At 35.9% G+C, this 26,649-nt stretch overlaps 1 long non-coding RNA gene across 10 annotated transcripts in view; it reads left to right on the top strand.

Moving 5' to 3' along the window:
• Nucleotides 1-26,649, top strand: part of LOC111775322 (uncharacterized) — a 178,145-nt gene that overhangs the window by 64,027 nt on the left and 87,469 nt on the right. For 2 of the 10 annotated variants that reach the window (XR_011422098.1, XR_011422093.1), the window contains 2 exons: nucleotides 11,424-11,567; nucleotides 13,685-13,831. This is a non-coding gene — a long non-coding RNA (uncharacterized lncRNA). Of the gene's footprint in view, nucleotides 1-11,423; nucleotides 11,568-11,850; nucleotides 14,042-26,649 lie in introns of those variants that run through there. The other 8 variants (XR_011422094.1, XR_011422100.1, XR_011422092.1 and 5 more) reach the window with 6 other exon arrangements.

Genomic DNA, 26,649 nt, shown 5'->3' with positions numbered 1-26,649 from the left:
AAGATATAAATTATATTTCATATTTACATAATGCCATTATTCAGGGAATGTACATTGTATGAGTACTGATGCATTTATTCCTACATCATGCGAATGAGGAAGATATTTCCAGTTGTCAGAAATGGAATCAAGGTTTAAGGGGACAAAATTTACAAGGGGTCCTGGGTTTAAAATTGGAGCCTCTCATTCTATTGTCCCTGACTGTTTTTCTGTATAATGTTAATAAACCTTTTCAAGACAAGTCAAGCAGACAAATTTGTATATTGAGTGTTTTTTGAAAGACAGATAAGTTCGTATAACTAAATTACCTCATTTGAATTTTTCATTTACTAAAGTCATATAGTATATCTTATGTTATACTACCAGGAAGTAGGACAATTTTCCCCACGGTATCTCAGATTTGTTTTGAAGAGTACATCTATTTGGTAATTAAAAAGCCAGTTTGCAACTAGTTTAATTATATAAATGATGCCACTGAAACATTCTTTAACCTTACAAACCTGAGTGGGTTTTGGAAAAACCATATTTTAAAATTAATTTTTAAAAATTCGTTTTTATTGAGATAGAAGTATGGTGGAATAAAAACTAGTCAAAATAACTAATAAGATAAAAAGATTTGATAAAAATGACTATGAGGGTTTAGGTAATGGTAATATCATACTTTTCACTGAATTCATTAAAATATGGATAAAATTACCATTTAAAGCCAGGGATTATTTAGTGCCAAGTTATTAATACTATTGAAAACCTTACCTTTGGACTGGTTCAATAAAAGAAAACAACATCCAAATTTGCATTCACAAACAGCTTATTATTAGACTTTTTTTCTAACCTTACAATAACATCTGGAGGAAATACTATTCTCACACACTACATCTAACATATTGGAAGAGGGAATTTCTAATGCTGCTTTCCAGGGAAAACTGGCATAGCAAGTCTCCTCCCGTTTTACTATAAGGACATGTCTAGACTATGTCACATCATCCTGGGGTCCCTTTTCTAGTGTTCACTCACGGGAATGCCATACTTCTTTCTTTGACCATGCAGGAATCCTTCAGCTTTTTTAGTGAACAACGTTTTAGTTTCCTTAAAACCTATGTTCTTGGCTCTCTGTCTATGTCTCTTTACTCATTCCCGAGTGTATTTTTGACTGTCCAAGTTAACAATTATTCTTAATTTTCATTCTAGCTCTGACCATTGTAAACAATGAGTTTACGTTCATATTTCCAGTTGCTTCAATGTGCATTTCATTTTGAGGATCAGCCAACTCCTAATAATTTACATTTATGTAACTGAGAGTAGACTTCAGTTCTGGTTAATATGACAGAATAGATAACCCTCAAAATACTCTTGCTACAAAGGTGTCAGTAAAGGATGGATAAAATGTAACCTCAAATTTAAAAGTTTTAAGTTAAAAATTTTTTAAGTTTAAATTATAAATGTTAACTTTTTAAGTTAAAAAAATTTAAATTTAGATTAAAGCACATAGCTGGTTGGCAAAAAAGTTAGGAGAATGGACCAAATTTCAAGAGAAATCTGAAAAACAGCTTTAAGCATGAAATGTAGATACCCTGATTGGGTTTGCTGGTCTCGATAAGAGCTTAGCTTCCATATGAAGATAAGAAATGCTACTTTGAGCTTACATAAGGTTGAGTTAGAAGTGAAACTGCTACATGAAGCTAGGACTCTTGAAAGACTGTATTTTCTGTGAAAGGGTGTGCTAGAAAAAATTTTCTTCAACAGCTGGATTATAATCTCAGTGGGGGAAAAAAATCCCCTGGTAATTAGTACTATGGACTTCTCTTAAAGCAGTGTTGAAATACTTACCATATGTAAAGTCTAATAACACTCAAGTTGATAATTTAATGTGAAGAGTGGCTCTGGGATGGCAATACCTTCAGGGCAATAGCAGAAGCAAATGCAATATGACTTTGCAAACATGTGCCTTCAGCTAACATATCACAGGATATCCACTGAAGATGAGTCCATTACCAAAAATTATAAAATATATGAGGATACAATGCCCTATGAGCAATAGACAACAAAAGCAAAAATGGTAAGAGGAGTCAATCTAAAACTCTAGATGTTAGAAATGTCGGTCAAGGTACTATAAAATAAATGGGTTTAAAATCATCAGAAAGATAATGAAGGAATTGAAAACATGAAAATGAATAAGACACTAAAAATATCGTGAGGCTAATTTAGAAAAGAATCAAATATAGCACCCAGAAATAAAAACTTAAGTCAATAAGGTAAAAAACTGAACAAATAACTGGTTAAATAGAAGATTAGACACATCCAAAGAGTGAATTAGTGAATTGGGATATGAGTCAGAAAAAAAAAATCACTCCAGAAGCAATATAAAAGAAAAATTAAAAGGCGTAGAATAAAATAAGAAAGTTCTATATACATTAATGGAATTTTCAGAAAACAGACTAGTAAGTAATATTGGAGATGCCATAATTAAAGAGACACGGCTATGACTACCACAGAATTGATTATTCTGAAATGATTATCTGAGAATCCTCAGATTTAGACAACACAAGATGCCTCAAACAAGAGAACAAGTTTACTGATAATTTATCTGAACAAAGAATTCTAGTACGACAGTTATTTTACTTATCATTTTCAATGTTTGGTTTATTGTCTTTTTAATTTTTGTTGCCATCAATATATCTGTTTTTGGGTAAAATGTCTTTTTATTGGTTAGCTCTTAAGATCTTGTCTTTATCTCTATTGTGCTGCCATTTTGTTAATATACATGTAGATGTGAATTTCTTTCTATACCTTTTGATTGACAGTTATTTTTCTTTCAATACTTTACCATAATTATTTCACTGGAAATAATAATATTGCACGTTATTCTACATCTCATTATTGCTATTGAGAGATCTGTTGCTGTTCTAATAGTGCTTACTTTATTGGTGATACAGCATTATTCTCTGGCTGTTTATAAGATCATCTCCACTTTGGTTTTCAGTAATTTCACTATAATTTTTAAAAATAGTTTTAAATTTTAAATTTAATTAAAATTAATAATTTTATTATTTTAAACCTTGATCCAATATAAATTTGCCTACTCAGGAAGATTTACTAGGATTTTTGGGTTTACATTTTTCATGAATTCCAAAAAGCATTCTATAGTGGATTAAATCACGTCCCTCCAAAATTCATGTCCACTCAGAACCTGAGTGTGAGGAACATTAGAAATAGAGTCTTTACAGATGTAATTAGTTAGGGACTTGAGATGAAAACATATTGGACGGATGGTTCCTAAATTACTGGTGTCCTTGTAAAAAGAGGAGAGGACACAGAGACACACAGAAGAGAAGGCATGCAAAGACAGGCAGAGATTGGAGTTAGTGCTGCCACAAACCAGGGAACACCAGGAGAAACCAGAAGCTGGAAGAGGCAAGAATGGGTCTTTTCCTAGAGCCTTTGGAGGGAGTGTGGCCCTGCTGATACCTTGATTTTGGATTTTTAGCCTTCAGAACTGTGGTAGATTAAACCTGTGTTTTAAGCCACCAAGTTTGTGGTAATTTCATGGTAATTAATGTACATTCCAACCGTTATTTCTTTATATGTTATTAAACCTAAAGTGGTGGATTTTAATTATGTTTTAAATTTTTTCATTCTGTTATTCCAACATCTTAATGCATAATATTTCGTGTCTTCTTATCTTCCTATAATACACTTTTGTCCTTCAGATAAATCTTCCAGTTCATGTATTCTCTATTTAGCCATGTCTAATCATCTGTTTATCTTTTACCTTTTTTATTTCAATCATTATGCTTTTCATAGATGTTTTATTTTTAAAAATATATGTCTATTTCCTGCTTATGAATACACTTTATTTCTTTAAATGTTTCATACATAGATGCTCTGTAGTCTATATATAAAAATTCTGCAATATTTGGGTGTATAATTCTGTTATCTGTTCATCTTTTCTATCATGACCTTTGGCCATAGTGGTTTGCTTTATCATGTGCTTAGTTATTTTTGATTACTAGCTCTTTGCTTGATCTTAATCTTTTGGAGATCAATGTGCCTATATAAAAGAAAGTTTCCCTCAGAAAAATATTTCCTTCTGTTGATATCCAAAGAACACGATTTCCTGGTGTGACTTTAGAGCCTCTCCAGGGTCTTTGCTCAAAGCCAAAGTTTCAGGCTCATGTCCCCAAATTTGGTATTGGTCAAGGCTTAGTATGAAGATGACACTGCTACTATCTCAATCTGCTTTCTTTTCAACCATGCACCTCCTGCCTGTAGACTAGTTGAAAAGCAGGAATTATAAGAGAGTCTCTGCTTAACAGAGACTGTTATGCACCCATAAATGGATTGTGATCTTCACTAGCTCAGTTGTTATTAGCTATAACTATGCAACCAAGTATAGAATTGTGCCCAGGAATACAGGAGATGTTTTACATTAGAAAGTGTTGGGTATGATTTACCATGTTGATAGAGTAAATGATTGAAAACAAATGTGACCAAGTACAAAAGAAGAAATAGCATTTGATAAAATGCAATACTTGTTCATGGTGAAAATATTGGTAAACCAGGACCATAAGGGAATTTTCTTAACCAACTAATAGTAATTACTCCAAGCGTACAGGAAAAATTATCTTGATTGATAGAAAAATAGATGAATTTCACTTAAGTCAGTGTCAGAGGCAGAAATCTAAGATGGTTCACAAATGACCCTCAATCTAGTATAATCACCTCTCTTTTGAGAGTGGTGGAACTCATGACTATGACAAAATATCACTCCCATAATTATGTTAACTTATTTAGCAAATAGGAGATTATCTTTGGTGGGCCTGAGCTAACCAGGAGACTCTTAAAATCAGAGTTTAACCTGCTGGTTCCAGAAGAAGTAAGAGAGAAGCACTCTGGTGGACCTTACAGAAATCAAACATCAGTGTGGTAAACTACCTATAGGGGCCACATGGCAAGGTACTGCAGGTGATCTCTAGGAGCTGAGAGCAGTCCTATGCAATAGCTGTTAGGAAACTGGGAACTTCAGTTCTACACAAAAGAATGAATGCTGCCAGAATTAGTCAGCTTGGAAGATGCCAATCTCTTGGTGAGAACTGCACCCTTTGGTTCACAACTTGATGTCAACCTGACAAGACCCTGAGTAGAGGATCCAGCCACACTGACTCAGACATCTGACCTGCAGAAACTGTGAGATAATAATTTGTGTTGTTCTAAGCCAAAAAGTTTGTGATAATTTGTTATGCAGCAATACAAAATGAATGCAGTCAGAAATCATATATGTACATCTGTTTATCAACTTATTCTCTGCCTTACCATACTGGAGTTTCTAGCCTGAGATTCTCCAATAGAACTTTCTGTGGTGATAGAAATGTTCTATTTCTGTGTGGTCCAATATGGTGGTCAGTAGACACACATGGCTGTGGAGCACTTGAAATGTGGTTATAGCAATTGAGGAACCAAGTAGTTAATTTTATTTGAATTTAATTAACAAATTTAAATAGCCATACATGGCTGGTGACTACTATAGTGGACGTGCAATTCTATCCAGTGCAATAAGTAAATAAAACTAAGTCAAAGTCATGATTCTTATAAAGTAACACATTTTTATAACAATAACATTGCTTACATAGACAATCAAAAAGAACCAAAATGCAAACTATTAGAACTCCTCAGGGCGTTCTACAATTTGATATGCACAGGATAAAATGCAAAAATCAATGGTGTTTCTATTCACCAGTAAAAGTCAAATAAAAATGGAAATCTTAAAAAGACCCAGTTAAAAATAGCAACTAAAGTTATAATCTATATATAAATCTAGCCAAATATAATAGAAGTCATTTATGTAGAAAATAATAAAAAGATTTTGAAGAATATGAAGTCAGGACAAAGTAAATGGTTAGATTTATTTTTTCATGAATGAGAAGCTTCAATGTCATAAATATGTCACATTTCCCAAAATTAATCCATGAATTCAACATAATCCAATCAAAATACCAGCAAAATTATGGTAGATATTAACATGTGATGATCTTAATATTTATTATGATGTTATAAAAATAAAAAGTGGTATTGGTTCAAGGATAACAAACACATCAGTGGGAGGAAAAATCATCACCACAGATATATGCAAACTTTCCATATGATGGAGTGGCATTGAAAGAAAGCGGAGACAGGGTTAGCTATAGTTACGAGTTTGATATATCCAAAGAGAGCTCAGCAACTTTTTCTGCCAAAGTTCAGATAGTAAATATTTTTGGCTTTGCCAGCCAAAGAGTCTTGGTCACAAATACTCAACTCTGCCCCTGTTGTGTGAAGGCAGCCATAGACAATAGCTACATGAATGGATGTGGCTGTGTTTGAATAGAACTTGATTTACAGAAATAAGAGTACACTGGATTTGGTTCACAGGCTATAGCTTGCCGACCGCTTTCTCCTATGCATATTCTTTATGGATGTTATGCATCTTCACATCCGTAGGACCCACTCTAGGCTCACCTCACCCCACCTTCTGACTCGTTGAAGGCCAGAGCTTCCTAATCTCTCTTCTGATGCTCTGCCACCTATCCAGCCACTGTGCAGCTATACTTAATTTTTAATATCAGTAAAATTATGCAAGTGTTCTTATTAAATTCTACAATGGTCTCCTATTATTTTTAGTGTAAAATGTGGGCTTTTCACTGTTCCCTGCTAAACAAGACTCATCAGACCCTGGCCACATACTCTAACCTCACCTGATGGACTGTGGAAGAATCAAACTGGAGTTATGTCAGGATCGTTACTAATACAAAGTCATTTCTTGATTCTACAAGAAAATACAGTAGTTGAAAATAACATGAGTATACCTTTCTCTCCATGACTGAGAATGAAAAGGAAATTGGAGAAAATATTGACTGTTTAATAAATGGATAATTGGTCATCCATCTTGAAAAGCAGAAAATTACATCCCTAACTCATACAACATACTATAAATAAATTTCTGTTCTGCTCCCAAATTTTAGAGGTAAATTTAAAACAGCAAAACAAAATAAGTAAAAATAAGAAACACTTACTTCAAGGCAAAAAGGAATCTCTTACACAAGACATTCAAAGTACAAACTCTATAAGAATAGATGTTAGACATTAAACTGGAAAACTTCTTTATGACCAAAGATATCATAAAGTAATAAATCAATCACAGTGACTGAACCTGAGCGAATGAATGAGAAACTTGTATTACAGATGTTTACATGGGAAACCAAAAATGCTGAGTTTAAAACAGTAAGCTGCAAATTGAAACATTTAGGTAAATTTTAAACACCACAATCAATTCTTTATGGGATCACAGAGATTTAATAAATGTGTAAAAACATACACCATAGCTGGATGAATCAACTAGTGCCTGACTTTGATCATGGGAAGAAGCGAACGGAGTGAAGGGAGTTCAAAAGCATCTGTATTGTTTTATTTATTTAAAAGAGAAGTATATAAAGACATATGGCAAAATTATAATGTTTGTTAAATCCATATGCTTGAAACAAGTTATAATATTAAAAATTCAGTGTGCTGTCTTGTCCCAGCTATCTCCCCAGCCAGTAACACATTTTTCCTTGTTTCCTCCAAGGATATTAATTGACTACTTGATGTCTCTATTCTAGTACTCTTTACTTTTATTGTTTTTCTCAATTTTCACGTGTAAGTCAATTCTCAGACTATGTCTGATCAATGTATTTCTTTCCCATAATCTACTCTAGTCCTTCTTCAGCTAATGCTGGGATATCTACAGGAGACTTCAAATAGTTTTTCTGCCTTAATTCATTCCTATTACACTAAGGCTACCTGTGGCTCCAAGAATGCTTTCCCTTAGATAACATTTATACTTAATTAGTCACGTAAAGAAACTTACAGTACCTCCCTTTGCCCATGGTCTTGAATTTAAAGTCGGTGGTTTAGTCTGTACTTTTTAGGCATTGCAAACTTAAATGCTATGCATAATTTGCCTTTTATTTTCTATCAATTTCTCCCACATGGACTTCGGTCCCATTTTTTTCTGCCAAATCATAACCGTTGCTCCTTGAAGTACTGATTTAAGAGAATTTTACTCTAATCCAGACTGTTTTGTGTTTCACCTTATTCAATGAATATTTATTAGTCACCTAATAATGATTAACACTTGAGCGATTATATCCATAAGAAAGATACGATCTTTACCCTTAATAAGACACTTACTTTCTTATTTGTACAAAAGTCCTTTTTTTCCTATTACTAGGATGCTACTGTCTCTTGTGCGTATGTCTTAGGTCCCAAATCAGAGTGTTAGTTGCTTTGAGATAGTAAGAAAGTTTTCAAATCCATCCTCTAATCCCCTGTTCTGTCTTTCATGACTTTATAGAACATAAAATTAGCGAATAATTGCTGATTGACAACAAATCTACTTCACCTCCTTATGTGTGCCACATTTCATGTGTCCTGTGAAGTATGTGCAGGGAAATAAATCTGCTGAATCATGACTTGTCTTCAGTTTCACCTTCTCTGGGTGTCTATCTAGCTAGCATTTGTTAAATTTGTATGTTTGAAACAGGTTGTAGTATTAAAAAGTGAATATGCTGTCTTGACCCAGATATCTCTTTGGTCAATAACATATTGTTCCTTGATTGCTCCAATTATAATGTTGGTTGACTCCTTGGGGTCTCTGGTCTAACACTATTCAATTTACTCTCAATTTTTCTCCATCCTCACATGTAAATCATCTGACTCCAAAATGCCCACTCTAAGGCTTCACGTGGTAGACTAGGTCTCAAGTGGACTAGATGTATATAAAATTCTTGTTCTCAAGAAGATTTGTCCTTTAGGTTTGTGTCTTAGAATATCATCATCATTAAAGTCTCTTCAGTCTCTTGGAATTCGCCTCAACTTGCATCCTAGATAGTCACCAAGCTCTCCTGCTTGTGCTTGGACAAAATGCTAATATTGCCTCAGGAAAAAAATTATCTTTGTTTCCCTGTTAAATTTAATCCATTATCTTCAGAGCCCATTTCATTTCACTTCTGAGTAATCTTAAAACAAAAACAAAAACACATGCTCAGCGGGGCCTAAATGTTTTCAAAATTATTGCACAGAGTAGAGGACGCAGAGAGAGGTGCAGCTCTGGGCGGCCGCTGCAGAGCCAGCATCTGGGTTCATTGACAATCACCTTGTGGGAATCACACAGGGAAAGAAGAGAATCAGCGAGTGCAGTGAGCCTCAGACACCTCCATCTGTTCTTCAGACCACGCTGTGTTTATCAGGGTTGCAATTTGCGACATCTGGAAGTTTTTCTTATGCTTGGTATATCTTTGAGAGGAGAAAAAGAAAAAGAGAGACAACAGGAAATATCATTCCTAGCTGGCAGCTGGAATATATCTGTGATTAAATTGCTGTCTATTTAGAGTCTTCAAATTATGTCTGTATGGCAAAAGGGCAAGACCTCAAAGGTGAAATATTTACAAATAAATGGATTTGTTCATTATTGCCAGGGTATATAAATGTGCCAAGTTGCTATTACTGTTATTTTTTAAGGCTCTCACAGATACCAGTTTTTTAAACACTTGCATCTATAAACATGTTTATAGATCTCATGGCTTTCAAAAATAGATTAAGGTAAGTCTGAATGAAATTCTTGTGAAAATATATTTAAAAATATCCCCATAATCTAGTAGATCTAGATAGAACTTCAGTAGTTTATGTCAATTTAAATCCTTTTCAGGAACCACTTAGTTTTATTATTTTTAGACCAATCTGCAATTGACCTTGCAGTATGTTAGTGCTGACAAAAGAAACTTTACCAAATTCGGCTCAAAGAAGTCAATTCCTTCAAAGTTTAAGTGCAGTAAACAAAAAGGGTAACCACAAAGGGCCACCAAAAATCTTTTACAACTATCAAAGAATAAGGCAAAATCAATTTTCACTGAATATCTTGTTAAAAGGCCAGCAATTTTTCATAGACGCATCATGAATTAGGATTTAGAAGTGCATGCAGAGTAAGTCTCTGCAGCTTCTCTGTGCGCCCTTTGAGATATCTCTCTCCTGTTGAATTTCACACTGGGTTTGCACGGGCAGGCAAGAAGACCATCCTTTTGCTTGGGAAAATTGCCATAGTTTTTTTAATGCTGGAACATTGAAAATGACATTGATAGCATATGAGCCCCTGTCTCAGAGAGATTAACCAAAAGAAGGTCAAGAACCAGGAAGACTCTGACGTATGCAAATATTGAAACAGAGATCTTCCCTGTTCTTCCAATAGCAAAGTGCCAGTTATTGAGATGTTTTGAAACTAAAGTGAAGCACTTTCAAATGAGATGACTTGGCATTACTGGACGGTGCTTGATGAAAGAACATTGTCAAATTTGTGTTTGAGCCTCAAATTTTATGTCTTGATGAGTGTTATTACTTATTTATTGATCACTTTAACATTTGTTCTCTTCACGTTAGTTGACTCGGACCTCTTTTTTTTTTTTTTTTTAAGATTGACACCTGTGCTAAAAACTGTTGCCAATCTTCTTTTTTCCGATTTTTCTCCCCAAATCCTCTCAGTACATATTTGCATATTCTAGATGTGGGTCCTCCTGGTTGTGGCATGTTGGGACGCTGCCTCAACATGGCCTGATGAGCGGTGCCATGTCCGCGCCTAGGATTCGAACAGGTGAAACCCTAAGCTGCAAAGCGGATCGCGCGAACTTAACCACTCAGCCGCTGGGTTGCCCCAAGACTTGGACTTTTTTTTTTTTTTTTTGAAGATTTTATTGTTTTTCTTTTTCTCCCCAAAGCCCCCCAGTACATAGTTGTATATTCTTCGTTGTGGGTCCTTCTAGTTGTGGCATGTGGGACGCTGCCTCAGCGTGGTTCCATGAGCAGTGCCATGTCTGTGCCCAGGATTTGAAACGACGAAACCCTGGGCTGCCTGCAGCAGAGCGTGTGAACTTAACCATTCAGCCACTGGGCCAGCCCCAAGACTTGGACCTTTTAAAGTCACTATTCTGTTTCTTTCCTTCCTTCTGTCCTTGTAACACACAGTATGTTTGTTATTTTATTTATACTGAGAGATATCAAATAGAGTAAGAGAATATGACTGAAATCCTCTACCACAGCCTTTGACTTTACATCAAGTTTTACAAGCAGCAATGGAGAGTCTTAAGAGCTCTAAAGATGTTCACTAGAAGAAACATTGGTTGTGCCAGATTGAATGCTGACTGAAACATTCAATGGAAATGTTGACTGAAATAGTCATTGCCCAGCTTACCTTCTGAGATGCACCCTTTCAGGTTCCCAACTCTGCTTTTCCAGCCAATTCACGAGCACCACACGGGTGCTCTCCTCCTGTGACCTCCTACCTGGAATCGTATTACTGTTTCTAATACTTTCCCTTCACTTTCCTCACTCTAACAGCCTTCATTTCATTTCATTCTGTCCAGGCCCATTTACAATTATTGAGGAACTTGGAGCTCAGATCCTGGGGAAGCTGAGTAAGTATACTTCACCTAGACTCTTCCACTGAATGCAACTCTACATCCTGGACAGACAGCATGGAGCTGCAATCTGAGGGTCCTAAAAACCAGGTAGATTGGGGGTGAAAGAGATTAAAATTTCAGAATTCAAATTTCTGCAGACCCATTGGCGAGTTTATGATTTTTTTTTTTTTTTTACGTCTGGTATCACCCAATCTGTACTAAAAGCAAACCCAAATCTATAAATGCATACCTCAAGTAGACAGAAAGAGCTCCATGAGAAACATTCTTTCTGATCTGAGGACAAGAAAGAAACTACTAAGCATAGGAAAAAGCTGGAGAAATGGCCTAATGATCTATTTTGTTTTTATTTTTTCATTCTCTCCTGCTTCAGCCCCCAGGCAATGCTGTGGTGGTGGTGTGGAAGATACACAGAGATAGCCACCTGGGCCCTACTATCTGAGGCGGGGGAATCCTTTCTGATGAGAGGAACTGGGGTCCTGAGAGCGTGAAGCAAATCCTTATTGCATTTTTTCTCTGTCTATCGTACCACCACTTGGTCCTGAATGCAAACATAGTTTCTAGGATGTGTCTGGAAGAGCAAGGAGTTAGGTTTCCTGTAAAAGAACAGGAAAGGGAGACCCAGGGAGGTAGAAAGTGTCGGGGAGATCACAGAAAAGAAAGTTTGATGGCAATCCCATTAATTGTATATCAACTGCTGGGCTCACCTGCAAACTGCACATGCACAGATCTCACTTGAAACAGCCTGTTGAAGGTTTTGAGAAGACAGCTACAGGGTAAACTTCCACCCATTCCAAGATTGGCCGCTAGGTGGCACAAATGTGGGGCTCATCTGAATAGCACTGCAAATGCTTTGAAAAATTGAACTGACGTTGGAATAAGAATCCACAGAAAACAAGCTGGAACTTGTAGCCCCAACCTAACTTGGTCAATTGCCTAGTAAAAACATCAAAAATCAATCTCCTCCTTAGAATTTAAATAAGACCCAAAGTCTTGTAACATAATATTAAAAATTAATTATTAGTCCCAAATTAGTCTACAAAGAATCAAGAATATTCAAATCATAAGGAAAAATGCAATTGCAAGATGACACAGATATTGGGATTATCAAAGACCATAAATTAGCTATTATAGACATGCTCCACCCAGCTGAAAAATGACAGAACCAAGACCTGAACTCAGTTCATGCCCTTACACACTATACCACTTATCTTCATTATTCTGAGTTCAAAATAAACCATCACACAAGTGCAGACTCGGTGTGAAAAGTTGAGCATGAGCTAATGTTTCAACGATATCCACTAGAGTAAGACTGAGCAACTATGGGAAATGTATTTGTCGTCATCATATAGTCTCTGTCGTAAGTATTTTTTTGATATAGAGGTTCTATATTGTTCTCTCACTTATTGGGATTTTTCAAACTAAAAGAATATTAGTTTATAGATTTATAGGTTAATCAAACTAAAGTATGTGACCTTATTTGAAATGATAACAATTTGTTTAATAGGAGTAGTTTTACATGAGTTACCTCTTGTATTTCCTTAAGGCAGGGCCAAATCTGGCTGGTGGTCCATTTTTATGCAATCTGAAAGCTACGACTTTTTTCCTATATTTCAAGAATTGTCAGAAGAAGAAAAAGTAGGAAGATAAAGAAGGGAGGGAGAAAGAAAAAAGAAGAAGCAACCTCAGAGACTGTGTGTGACCCAGACTTTAATTTATTTGATATGTGACCCTTTACAGAAAACATTTGTCAACCCCTGGCCTAAAAAAACGGAAACGCCTTAATGGGGATCATTTGTATGTTTCTCTATTTCTTTCTAGTGTTGTTAATTCACATGACAAGGGAGCACTTAGTAAGGACCTGACCCACAGGGGACATTCAAACAATGTGTGCCTAAATTAATAGGTGGGTGAATAGTTGTCTCTCTACTCCAAGCATAGTAAAACAAGTCAGCTTCTTGGTTACCTGCTGTGGTAGAGAATATTATTTATCACCAAATGTTCACCACCTACTCACTTATACCTGCTCCCAGTCTTGGGAGAAATGCGATTCCATGTCCCAGTGATTTTTGGCTTTGACATGTGACTTGTTTTGGCCAATGGAATGTGAACAGATGTAATAGATGCCACAACTTGTCTGAAGCTGTTAGAAGTATTTCACGTTTCTATCAGTCACCTTGAACTTCTGCCTTCTACCCTTACAACAGTGTGTTGTAGTGGTGGTTGATCATTTAGCCTGGGTCCTGGAATAAGAAAACACATGGAGCAAAGCCAAGCACAGTAAGACCCAGTGGCAGCCAACCAAATCCAGCAAAGACCAGCCAAGCTGAAGCCAACCTTCACATTTGTGTAATGTGAGTAAGAAGTAAATGGTCTTGCAAGCCTTTGAGATTTTAGGATTCTCTTGTGCTGAAAGAAATGTTGCTTGATATACTTCTATAAAATGAAAGATTCAGAATGATCCAATGGATCAGTACTTAGTATATATGGATTATTGAAAATCATAATAAATTCTTAAGTACATTGGTTTTTTTAACCCTAATAAAGAGAGTATAAAACTTGTATTTATGAGATGATTTTCATATTTTCAGTTCATTTTATGTTGTGTATAAATGTGGTAGTTTATAACATGGTGCTCTTTCGTGCTTATCAAGAACTATTTTATCTCACTAATGAAGGGCACAAGTGATGGATATATGTTGCTACTAGAGTAAAAGGCACCTTATGCTCCAGAAAATTAATGTATTACTGTGACAACTTTGTTCTCTATTAAAAATGAATCATCCTTGAATCAGAGTCTCTTTGCTTTGGAGGTTAGTATCTCATCCTTAATATTAATTTAACTTTGTAGAAATATGACTAGAAATTGAATAACATAAAAAGTAATGAGAAACAAATTAATACAGAAAAGATGTATAATTTATAATGAACCACACCAAGTATCAAATGCGCTCAGCTCAATAAAGATGAATGTGAAGTCAAGACATTTGTAATCAAAGATAGTTCATTCTATAAAAATAAAAATATATAGGAAAATACTGACTAGAGGAGAAAACTAAAATCTCCAGAAATTCTTCATGTAGCTTACTTGGAGTCACAAAGTGTGAAGAAAATAAAATAAAGTCTGCAATTCAGCGGTCTAGAAATGGCTATGGTGCTGGTAGTTGACAGCTACTGGTTTTGCCTGCCCAGAACTCATTCCCACTTCTAACGTTATGGAAACTTTGTTTTGGGAAACATTCTCTGTGCTTTCAGTTCAAGTAGCCTAGGTTCTATGATCTTACTCCTCTCTTAGATGTGGGCTATGTGAGCCTGTCTGCCCCTGGCCATGAGGGTTTCTTCAGGGTCGGTATTTGATCCAAGAGAGAACCTCAGTGGAGAAGGGAAACTATCTCCAGCTATTCAAGTTGTGAGAGGATGGGAGTAAGACTCCAGCTGCAGGCATACACTCAGTCAGCGTGAGCGGAGAGCCAGCCGGATAACTCCACCAATAAAAAGGAAAGCAGAGCTAAGAGATGGAGAGGGCAAGACCAAGTTCTGATACTGTCAGATGACCCATCAAAATCCAGTTATGATTGGTTTTAGACCTTCTTTTTCTTTCTCTTACAATTCCAATCCCTGAAAGACACAGTGCTCCTAAGGCAGCTTGAAGCATTTGGAGATGAATATTTTGCCATCTGACTTTCCCTTAACATCTATATTCGAGTAAAACGCTTAAGAAAATATTTCAGAAATGGTTTAATTTTTGTGAAGTCTCTCAACTTAAGTTTCTACTTTGCAATCGTGTCCTCTACAGGGATTTCAGCAAATGGTGGGTGGGGGGCAGGGATGGAGGAACATGTATGTTAGGACTGTATTAGAAAAATCTCATTTGGATGTAGATTAATGGGATAAATTTCTTCTATTTTGTATTTTAATATTTAAAAAAAACAGGCTATATTATCAAGTTAGCAATTCCAATAAGAGGTTTTACTATTTTTACGTTTATATTTTTGAAAAAAAATCAAACCTAGGGAAATGTTGAAGGAATTTTATAATAAGCATCTATGCAGCCTGTACCTAGCTAGATTTTCACATCAGTACTTTTTCCAAAATTGTTTTCTTTCTCTAAATACATGTACATATCTTTTCTTTTGCTGCACCTTTTGAAAGTAATTTACAGTCATTTCATAATTTCTCCAATAAATACATTGACATGAATTTCTTAAGAATAGGAACATTCTTCCATATAAACACTATATCGATGTCACATCTAAAAAAAATTAACACTAGTTTAAAAATATCACCTAATATGCCTTCCATATTCATACGTACTCATTGTTTTTAAAATGCCTTTTAGCATTTCTTTGTAAAAGCCTAGGATCCGATTATGGTTGGCAAATTATGTGTGGTTTTGTCTCTTTAGTTTCTTTCAATGTTAAGCTGCCTCCCTGTCTTTTATTTTTTCCATAATATTGAATTTTTCAATGATTCTAGGACTTTGGTCTGTAAGAATGCATTCCATTTTTGCCTTTTCTTATTTTTTCCACATGAATAGACTTTTGGCAAGAGTAGTACATAGGTGTTATTGCATGTTTCTGTTTCACGTAAATAAGAACATTGTATCAGCTTGTCCTACTATTGGTGATACAAAGTTTGGCCACCAAATCTTTTAGTTGCAAAGAACCATTTTTTCCCACTAGTAATTAACAAGTAATCTCTCATGTTGTATCTTGACGACATAGGAATATCCTGTTTTCCAAAACTCTTCACACAATAGTTTCAGCATCTATTGATAATGCTTGTCTGACTCAATTTTTATATCAGAGGTTGAAAATGGCTTATTTTTCTAATTATATCATTCTTTCCACATTTATTAGTTGCCATTCATCTATGAAGAGGCTATCTCCGCCCCTTCATCCTTCCCATCTTCTTCATACTCACCTGCATAATTAACTGTTTAACCATTTTCATTATTTACTGTTTATCCTTTCTGTGTGTGTAATACATTACATTCCATATATTATATAAACATATATAATAAGAATATATATATGTACATAGTCATGTGTCACTTAAGGACCAGGATAGGTTCTGAGAAATGTGTTAGGCGATTTCATCGTTGTGCAAGCATCATAGAATATAGTGCAGGGGAATAAAATTTCCCACCCCAAAATGTGTCTCTTTAACATGATGATCATTTTAGGCTGATTGTTTTTTAAAAACAAAAGACTTTGGAGGTTTTACTTGTTACCTCCTCCTTAACTGCCTAAAAGAATACAGATTAAAAAACCTGTATCAGGAAGTGAGCTATCACCTTAGCATGACATGAACTGGTGGTAGACAGGGATGAACTTAGAAAAGCCTGTTTGTTGGGCTCCCCTCTGTGTTCTGTTTCCATGTGGCCAAAACACTTGTTTTCCAATTGATTTCTCCTTTCCCACCATGTGTAAGTTGCCTTTCTTCTCTTGGAAATCCCCGACTCTTTCCACCCTCAACATCTTCTTTTGTCTTTAGCTGAGGATGATATTTAAGGTGAGGACTTCAGCCATTTTGGTGAGTTACTTAGTTTTCCTAGGTTTCTCCCATGTATACATGTTATTAAACTTTTGTTTGTTTTCTATTAATATGTCTCATGCCAGTTTAATTCTTAGACCAGCCAGAAAAACCTAGAAGCGTAGAGAAAAATTTCTTCCTCCTCTATCTACTTACACAAACCTAGTAGGTAATAGCCTACTACACACCTAGGCTCTATGATACTAATCTTATGGGACCACCATCGTATATGTGGCCCATTGTTGACGGAAACGTCATTATACAGAGAATGACTCTGAGAATGTGTACAAATATATGATTTCCCCTATACTCTTACACAAAGAGTATCATACTATATTCACCCAATAATATATCCTGGAAATACTTCCCATAAGTTCATAGCTAATTATCTTTTTATTATATGACTGGATAGTACCCGATTGTGTGGCTATTTCATAAATTATTTAATCTGTCTTCTATGCATGAGCATTTAGTTTATATCAAAAATTTGCTATTTCAAATATATGCTGCAATGAATAACGTGTATATTATTTGGTATTTCTATACCTGTATATCCTGGGTAGAGCCTTAGAAGTAGAATTTCTAGATCAAAGTGTAAAAGTACATAGAATTTTGTTAGATGTAGCCACCTTTTGTTCCATAGGGGTTTTGCCATCACATGTTCCCATCAGCAGCTACAAGAGAATCTCATTTCCAAAGTCTAGCCAATAGAATGTGCTTTCAGGGCTCTGATTTCCTGCCAGTCTGATAGGTAAGAAATGGCATATTGCTGTAGTTTTAGTTTGCATTCCTAGTGGATTAGAGTGCCTTTTCTTATGTTTAAGCATCATTTTTGTATATTTCTAGGAACTGCCTTTTCATATCTTTTGATCATTTTCCATGTTATTTTCCCTTTATTTTTAAGTACTCTTAAAGAGATTAGCATTTTTTCTGTGATGTAAGTTGCAAATATTTTTTGTCCAGTTTGCCTTTTAATTTTTAGAATTTTTAATGAACTTGAATTTATGAATATTTTCTTTTACATAGCTGCTGGATATTGAGACATAATTGGAAGTTGTCTTTGCCCACGTTATAAGGAAAACTAAGCATATGCTCCTCACTTAGATTGTTCATCTATGCAGAGTATTTTCAGGTGTATGTTATAAAAAATGAATCAAATTTTTTTCTTTTCCAAATAACTACCCAGTTTTTCCAACACTGTGTTTTAAAATGACTATATTTTTCTTAGTGGGCTAAGATACCATATTTAACATATACTAAATTTTAATTTGTACTTGGATCTTTTCTGGGCTTTCTATACTGTTTTGTTGGCCTGTCAGTGTGCTCATGGATCTGTGGCATGCTGTTTTGAAAGGAAGAACTTTATAATACAAAAGGACATTATATATATATATCTATAAAGTTATATATATAATATATACACATATGACTTTATCTTTTACAGCAGTTTTAGATTCACAACAAAATTGAAAGGAAGGTATAGAGATTTCCCATGTCTTCACTGCCATCACACATGCATAGCCTCCCTCAAGAGTGGTACATTTGTTACAACTGATGAACCTATACTCACACATCATTATTGCCCAAAGTTCATACTTTACCTTAGGTTTTACTCTTGATGTTGTATATTCTATGAGTTTGGACAAATTTATAATTATATAAATCCATTCTTATAATGTCATACAGAGTATTCTTACTGTCCTAAAAATTCTCTGTTCTCTGCCTATTCATCCCTACTCCTCCACTCCCCAACCTGGAAACAGAGATCTTTTTATTGTCTCCATAGTTTTCCAAAATATTATATAGTTGGAATAACACAATATGTAGCCTTTTCTCATTGGCTTCTTTCACTCAGTAATATGTATTTAAGCTTCCTCTTTCTCTTTTCATAATTCGATAGCTTATTTCTTTTTAGCACTAAGTAATATTCCATTGTCTGTATGTACCACAGTTTATCCATTTACTTACTGAGGGATATCTTTGTTACCTCCAAGTTTTGGAAATTATGAACAAAGCTGTCGTAAATATGTGTGCAGGTTTTTGTGTGGATGAAAGTTTTCAACTCTTTTGGGTAAATACCAAGGAGTATGATGTCTAGATCATATGTTAAGATTATGCTTAGTTTTGTAAGAAACCACCAAACTGACTTTCAAATTGGTTGTACCATTTTGCATTTCCACTAACAATGAATGAGAGTTCCTATTGCTTCACAGCCTCATCAGCATTTGGTGTTGTTAGTGTTCCAGATCATGGCCATTCTAATAGGGTGTGTAGTGATATCTCGTTTTAATTTGCATTTCCTTGATGACATGTGATACAGAGTATCTTTTCATATATTTACTTGTCATCTGTATACCTTCCTTGGTAAGGTGTCTGTTAAGGTCTTTCGTCCATTTTTCAACTGGGTTGTTTGTTCTCATATTGTTGAGTTCTTTATATGTTTTGAACAATAGTCATTTATCAGATGTGTCTTTTGGAAATGTTTTCTCCCAGTCTGTGGCTTGTCTTCCCGTTCTCTTGACATTGTCTTTCACAGAGCAGAAGATTTAATTTTAATGAAATTTGGCTTATTGATTATTTCTTTCACTGATCATGTCTTTGGTGTCGTGTTTTAACATATATCATCAAGCCCAAGGACATCTAGGTTTTCTCCTATGTTATCTTCTAGGAGTTTTATAGTCATGCATTTCACAGTTAAGTCAGTTATCCATTTTGAGTTAATTTTTGTGAAGTGTATAAAGTTTGTCTATCTTCAATTTTTTGCTTGTGGATGTCCAGTTTTTATGGTATTATCTGGTAGTACTAACTGCCTCATTGCCATCCTTTTTAAATGTTTGCCTAAATATTACTTCGTGTATATTTTTTGTAGGTGAAATTTAGAATCAACATGTCTAGGATTTTTGGCATTTTTATTGGGATCATACTTAATTTATATATTATCTTGGAGAAAATCTACATCTTTGTGATGTTGAGTCATTTTACAAGGAATAACAAGGAATAGCTGTCAATAGTTCAAGTCTATTTTGGTCTTTAAGAATGATCTAGAGTTCTATTCTTATAAGGTTGAATACTTCTGCTTAAGTTATAAGTTTACTATTAACTATTTTATTATTTTTCTTGCTACTATAAATATTTCCTTCCATTCTCTCTCCTGATTGTTTTGTTTATATGAAGTTTATTGATTTTTTGTATGCTAATTCAAAGGTTTTACTCTTACATTTTAGTTATTGCAAATTCTATAAAATATTTAATTCTCCTGTTAATTGCTATCACTTTTCTATAATGAGCTCAGTTTCTCCCGGGTACTCTTTTGTTGTGTCTGCTCCATGTTGCCCACCACCTCCAAATTCCCCCAGAGCACAGTCACTAAGTGCATAATAGGAAAACTATATTCATTCTTAATACTATGCATGATAAGTAAATTTGTGTGTATTCAGTTCCATTACTTCAAAAAACTAATTATGAAGTTGGACATATTTATCTCTGAGAAAATAGTGACCTCAAAGTGTAATAAACTTACACTTAAAACATACATTGCTCTTTAAATAATCACGTGATCAAAGACCTAAAGTTAAATGAAAAGGTGTTGTTTCATTGAAAAATCATAGATTTCTAATAAAATATCTGTTCTCAAACTGCAATCTTCTTAATGTGTAGTGTTTTGTATAGTCATCGATAGGAGAGGTAGAAACTATGTGGTATGACTTGAGTGGTGTTGGAAAGATAAGCTTTGCCCAAATATCTAGCCCCCTGACCTCCACCAATTGCTAGCCTGAAAATCATATTTGATAGTCCTAATGTGTCCAGGTATTTCTATTAAGCACACGTTACATGCCTCATTAGCCAGGGTGAGTTTTTCAGATCAGTCCCTTTACAGCTTTGGCATTGAGGAGATGAAGCACAGGGCACACAGTTTTCAGGTGGGATCATTGTGACATACGCTGGATGCCTGAAAGTAGCCCAGGGGGAGAATGGGCTGTGGTCTTAGTAAGAGGAAGAGAAAAAGTAAAAAAAACTTTGATTTTTTAGGGATTTATTTTGGCACAAATCACCAAGGCACATATTCACTTCAGTTGCTAAGGTACTATGTTATATAACTTTTTGAGTATGTATGGGTTCTGAAAAAAAGCAAGAACTGAGAAGTTTTGGACCCAGCACATTGTCTCAGCAGGACACAGAATTGAGAGAACTTCCAATATGGGTCTCTGTCATGAGGCCTGGGGTGCCTCTTGGGAAAGAAATCACTCCTAAATGGAGAGCAGCAAGCGACATAAATTATTTCCAAGAATCTGGCTTATGATTAAGGAGCAGGTGTACCAAAGGTGAGTAACCGGGTGCTGATCACTTGCCATTTTCTGTGAATGTTCTCTGACATCAGAAGTAGGCACCAGTTGCCATGTCAAAGGTTGAACGTGATGGTAATGACCACATCTCCTAATATATGAATCAAAAAATTGGTTCTCACAGCCGCTCTCCTATAGATTGAGGCTGAAGGAGGCAGACACATTGTTTCAACATTATACCAGTATTAACTAGTGCACTTCCAAGTGTAATGGGTCTCACAACCAGACATTAGGAAGATGGTGATCTATATGCTAGCATTGAGGTGGAGGTACAATTACCTAAAGCTGTCGTGCCTAGAATCCAGGCACATTCTGCAGGTTTGTTGTCAGAAGATGGTGCCATAGGAGGACTCTGAACTCACCTTCTCCCACAGACAACAAAACTACAACTACTTGTGGAACGATTTCCTCTAGCAGAGATCTGGAAACTGGACAAAAAGAACCCCCACAACAAGGGACGACACTGACAGAGGTGGAAGAGGAGTAGGGGGGTCTAAGCGGGGGATCTATGCCACAATAGGGATCCCAGCTCTTAGATTCAGCACAACCAAGATGAGATTCCAGTGTCTGGCTTTGCTGGCTTTGAAAACCAATGGGGAACACACATAGAAAAACTATCATATTTCAGAGAAAGAAAAGCCTACTTTTAAAGGGCCCAAGCACAGATTCACCTGTTCTGGAAACCAACACAAAAACACCAGGAAGAAAAGTGCATAGTCCTTTGGTAAGAGACTCACTTACTAAGCTCAGAGCACATCTCAGAGGCAGGAGTAGCTTGGCCCACCCCACTAAGGACTGAGACACTGGTGGCAGTCGTTATTGTGACCTAGTTCAATCTTGCTGACACAGACATGGGCAGCTGCCATTGGATTCTTTCCTTTAGCCTGTTAGTGCAGGGGCTTGCTCTGCTCACTAGAGCAACCTGGCTAATTGATTGCAGCCAGGGCAAGCAGCCTCCCCAGGGACTTGCCCCACCCTCCAGCAAGCCTTCAGGGAACATGTGGGCCTGCAAGGGTGGGGTGTGTGGGACCTCTGCAGCAGGATGAGTGGGTCCACATCAGCAGGGCAGGTGCAGGCATGCGTTGATGGGGCATGTGGGCCCACAGATAGTGCAGTGTATCAGCCCACAGCAGACTTGTGCTGCTGGCCATCTCAAACAGCCACATGGGGGATCTTGCCCACTTTCCAATGCCTAAAACAATTGTATGCTGCTGCATCTGGGGCCAGCCCCACGGATCTGCACTCCTCAGAGAGCTGAAAACAGCTGTGCACTGCAGGGAGTCACACCAGAGGCCTGCAGCAATTGTGAGCTCCTGAGTCTAGCAACTAGCTACAGTGGCAACCTGACTCACTTAACAGCAAAACAGTAGTAGTTATGTGACATTAGACCTGGAGCTAGCCATGTCAGGGTTTGCCCCACCCAATAAGGTGACTGTAGCAGCCACACATGGCTCAGCCTTACAACCAGCAGGCCTGGGGGCCAGTTTATCCTACTTCTGTGCCCGCAGCAAGAGCAACGCTGCCACAATAGAAGGGTACACATAGCCCACACAGGGGAATCTCCTGGAGCATTTGGCATGGGTGATGAAAGGGGAGAACCTTGCTGGGTGCCATAAGGCATCTCTTACATAAGGCCACATTTCCAAGATCAGGAGATGGAGCTGATCTGCCTAATACATAGATACAGGCATAGAAAAGTAGGCAAAATGAGGAGACAAAGGAATATGTTCCAAGCAAGGGAACAGGACAAAACCTCAGAAAAAGAACTAAATGAAACAGAAATAAACAATCTACCTGATAAAGAGTATAAGCTAATAGTCATAAGAATGCTCACCGATCTTGGGAGAAGAATAGAGGAACACACTGAGAACTTCAAAAAAGTATTGGAAAATGTAAAAAAGAACCAATCAGAACTGAACAATACAGTAACGGAAATGAAAGATTCACTAGAGAGAATCAACAACAGAGTAGATGACACAGAAGAATGGACCAACAAGCTGGATGAAAGAGCAGAGGAAATCACCCAAGCTGAACAGAAAAAAGAAAAAAGAATTAAAAAGAACGAGGACAGTCTAAGGGACTTTTGGGACAACATCAAGCATACTAACATCTGTATTATAAGTGTTTCAGAAGGAGAAGAGAGAGACAAAGGGCAGAGAACCTAACTGAAGAAATAATACCTGAAAACTTCCCTAACCCGAGGAAGGAAACAGACATGTAGGTCAGGAAGCATAGAGAGCACCAAACAAGACGAGCCCAAAGAGACCCACACCAAAACTAATTATAACTAAAATATCAAGAATTAAAGATAAAGAGAGAATCCTAAAGGCTACAAGAGAAAAGCAACAAATTACATACAAAAGAAACTCCATAAGGCTATCAGCTGGCTTCTCAGCAGCAACCTTACAGTCCAGAAGGGAATGTCATGGTATATTCAAAGTGCTGAAAGGAAAAAAACCTACAACCAAGAATACTCTACTCAGCAAGGTTATCATTCAGAATTTAAGGAGATATAGAGAGTTTTCCAGACAAGCAAAACCATAGGAGTTTATGACCATGAAACTGGCCTTACAAGAAATGTTAAAGGGATTTATTTAAACAGAAAAGAAAAGATCACAAGGATTAAGAAAATTATCAACTGGGGCCAGCCTGGTGGCATAGTGGTTAAGTTTACATGCTCTACTTCAATGACCTGGGTTTTGTGGGTTTGGATCTCAGGCGCAGACCTACACATGGCTTGTCAAGGCATGCTGTGATGGCATCCCACATAAAAAATAGAGGAAGATTGGTACAGATGTTAGCTGAGGGCCAGTCTTCCTCAAGCCAAAAAAAAAAAGAAAAGAAAAGAAAAGAAAAGAAAAGAAAAAAAGAACGTTATCAAGAAAAAATATCACTGATAAAGGTAAATATATAGTAAAGGTAGTAGATCAACTACCTATAAAGCTAGTATGAAGGTCAAAAGACAAAAGACATATCTATTTCCATGATAAAAGGTTAAGGGATACACACACAAAAAAGATAAAATATGGTATAACCTCACCTGAGAACTCCTAGAACTATCAGGAGAATTCTGAAAGTATTGGTATTCTGGAGTGGGTACACAAGGTGCAGAGGAATACTATTTTATAATTTTTAATTTGAGTCAACTTTTCTTACAAGAAAAAAGATAAATATAGGAATATCCTCCAATTAACATTAATTTATTAAAAATTATTACGTAAATAAAAAATGTAAGTACTCTTAGTAATAAATTCTTTCCAACATGTTACACTTATCACAAAACCTGGGCAGTTGGGACAGTGTTATTAAGCACAATTGTTCTTGAGAACCGATTCTGCATCATTCATATATGGCTATCTATGCTTCATAAAGTGCCTGCCATGTAAAAGGCTTAACAAACGATTTAAGTATATTTATTAGGACTCTTTTGGATGCAAGTCTTTGAAAAATTAACTCAAACTGACTTAAGAAAAATGGGAAACTCGTTGGCTTCCATAACTGAAAAGTCTAGGAGTAGCACTGGCTTCAGACAAAAGTCAATCTGGCTACTGAAATGAAGTCATTAGCGCTCTGCCTCTCTCTCTCCGAATGTCTTAATTGTTCTTTTCTCCATGTAGTGGCACAACAGCCAGAGGGCTCTGATTCTCCCACATACTCATTACTTAATAATTCTAAGCCTGAGACATGGAGAACTGGCAGGTCTTGGTCATGTGCCCACTACAGGGAAGAGAGTAAGCTGGTGGCCAGGACTAAACAGAATTTCCATGGAATATGGGAGGGTAGGTTCCATAATGTATGTTAGGTAGACCAAAGATATTGTTCTGACATTGAAATAAAGAATAACATTCATTTGTGTTTTATCCTGAGTTCATAAAGTTCATTTTCCTGGATTCATAAAGTAAGTGAAGAGTTTTTAAAAATCAATTGTCTTCATTAACGATAGTTCTGCATAAAGAACCCAAAAACCTAAAGAAGGAAATATTAAAAGGCACTGAGCTATGCATTAGGGAAATATCAAAAGTATAAACTATTAAATACATTGTAGGTTTTGTATTTTAAATAACCAGAATTATGACATAAGGAGACTTTAATTCCTATAAAGAATTTATAATCTGTGATTTAAATTTCAAGAAGGCCGTAAGATTTTTAATATTAGAGATTTAGTCAAGAGTGACTCAAGTCATTTCTCAAACAATAAAAGAGTAGTGTTGAGAGAATGAGATTACTTTATTTTACTTCTTTTGTTAATAAATTTGAATTTCCTCATTCTTCATAAACTGTATTAAAAATGGAAGAAAAAAGATATGTAGTCTTACACTAAATTCAATACAGTAGTGTAATTGCAGTTCAATCTTGCTTTTAATAGTGACATATGGCCTTCTCCAACAGTATGAACTTTAGGTATTTTACTACCATTCAAGTTTCAAATATAATTGACTGTCAACAGTTTGGTCTCAGTGGAAGGCATACAATCTGCAAGATTATATTCATTAGATCTCTCTTTGCAACATTTATAGTATGACTTTTTTCATAAAACTATTAACCTAAATTTGTTGTTTATTTTATTCTTCTTTCTCCAAGGCAAGTTGTATTTCAAATGGTGTGTATGGATAGATCAATACATGACCAGTCACTAGTATACTTCAAGCAGTTGTCAGAGTAAATAGGATCAAACAAAAATCCATCAGCTTCATTAGTATTTATTACTAAATCTATTTTATAATATAATGATAAAACCAAATGTTCTTTTACACTATCTATACTTTTTTTAATCTTTAGGAGTTCATACATGAAAATAGCTTATCTAAACTTCTTTATCCACAATTGATTGATTGGTTACTTACTTATACCACAATTATATTAAGAATTTTAATGGGGGGAAATAGTATATATTATGACAATCATTGTAGTTACTATCATGATGGCCTATAGATTTCTAGAATTCCTAAATGACCTCAATCTTGAGCTAACTTCATCCTTAACCACTGACAAACTGTCACATGCTCGTTTTTGCATTCAGGAACTAGGATACCCTTGCTTTTAGGCTTAGACAATTTTAACTTTCCTGGAAATTCACTGCATGCATGAACTTCTATGCCCTCAAAGACACAACCTGGCTGCTTTGCACTGCATGAGTAGCTCACTATCTCTCTCACAATCAGCACACATCAACTCATTGGGAAAGATGAGAAAACTTTCAGTTCCATCTCACCTGACATGCCATCTCTCCCCTCCTCTACCCCTAACCCTATGTCCCTGATGTTTATTCTTTACTTTCCAATTTCTAACCCCAC

This window comes from Equus caballus, chromosome 10 (assembly GCF_041296265.1).
Source record: "Equus caballus isolate H_3958 breed thoroughbred chromosome 10, TB-T2T, whole genome shotgun sequence".
NCBI lineage: Eukaryota > Metazoa > Chordata > Mammalia > Perissodactyla > Equidae > Equus > Equus caballus.
Note: the sequence above shows the minus strand (reverse complement) of the source record. Positions and strands in the feature narration are given on the sequence as shown.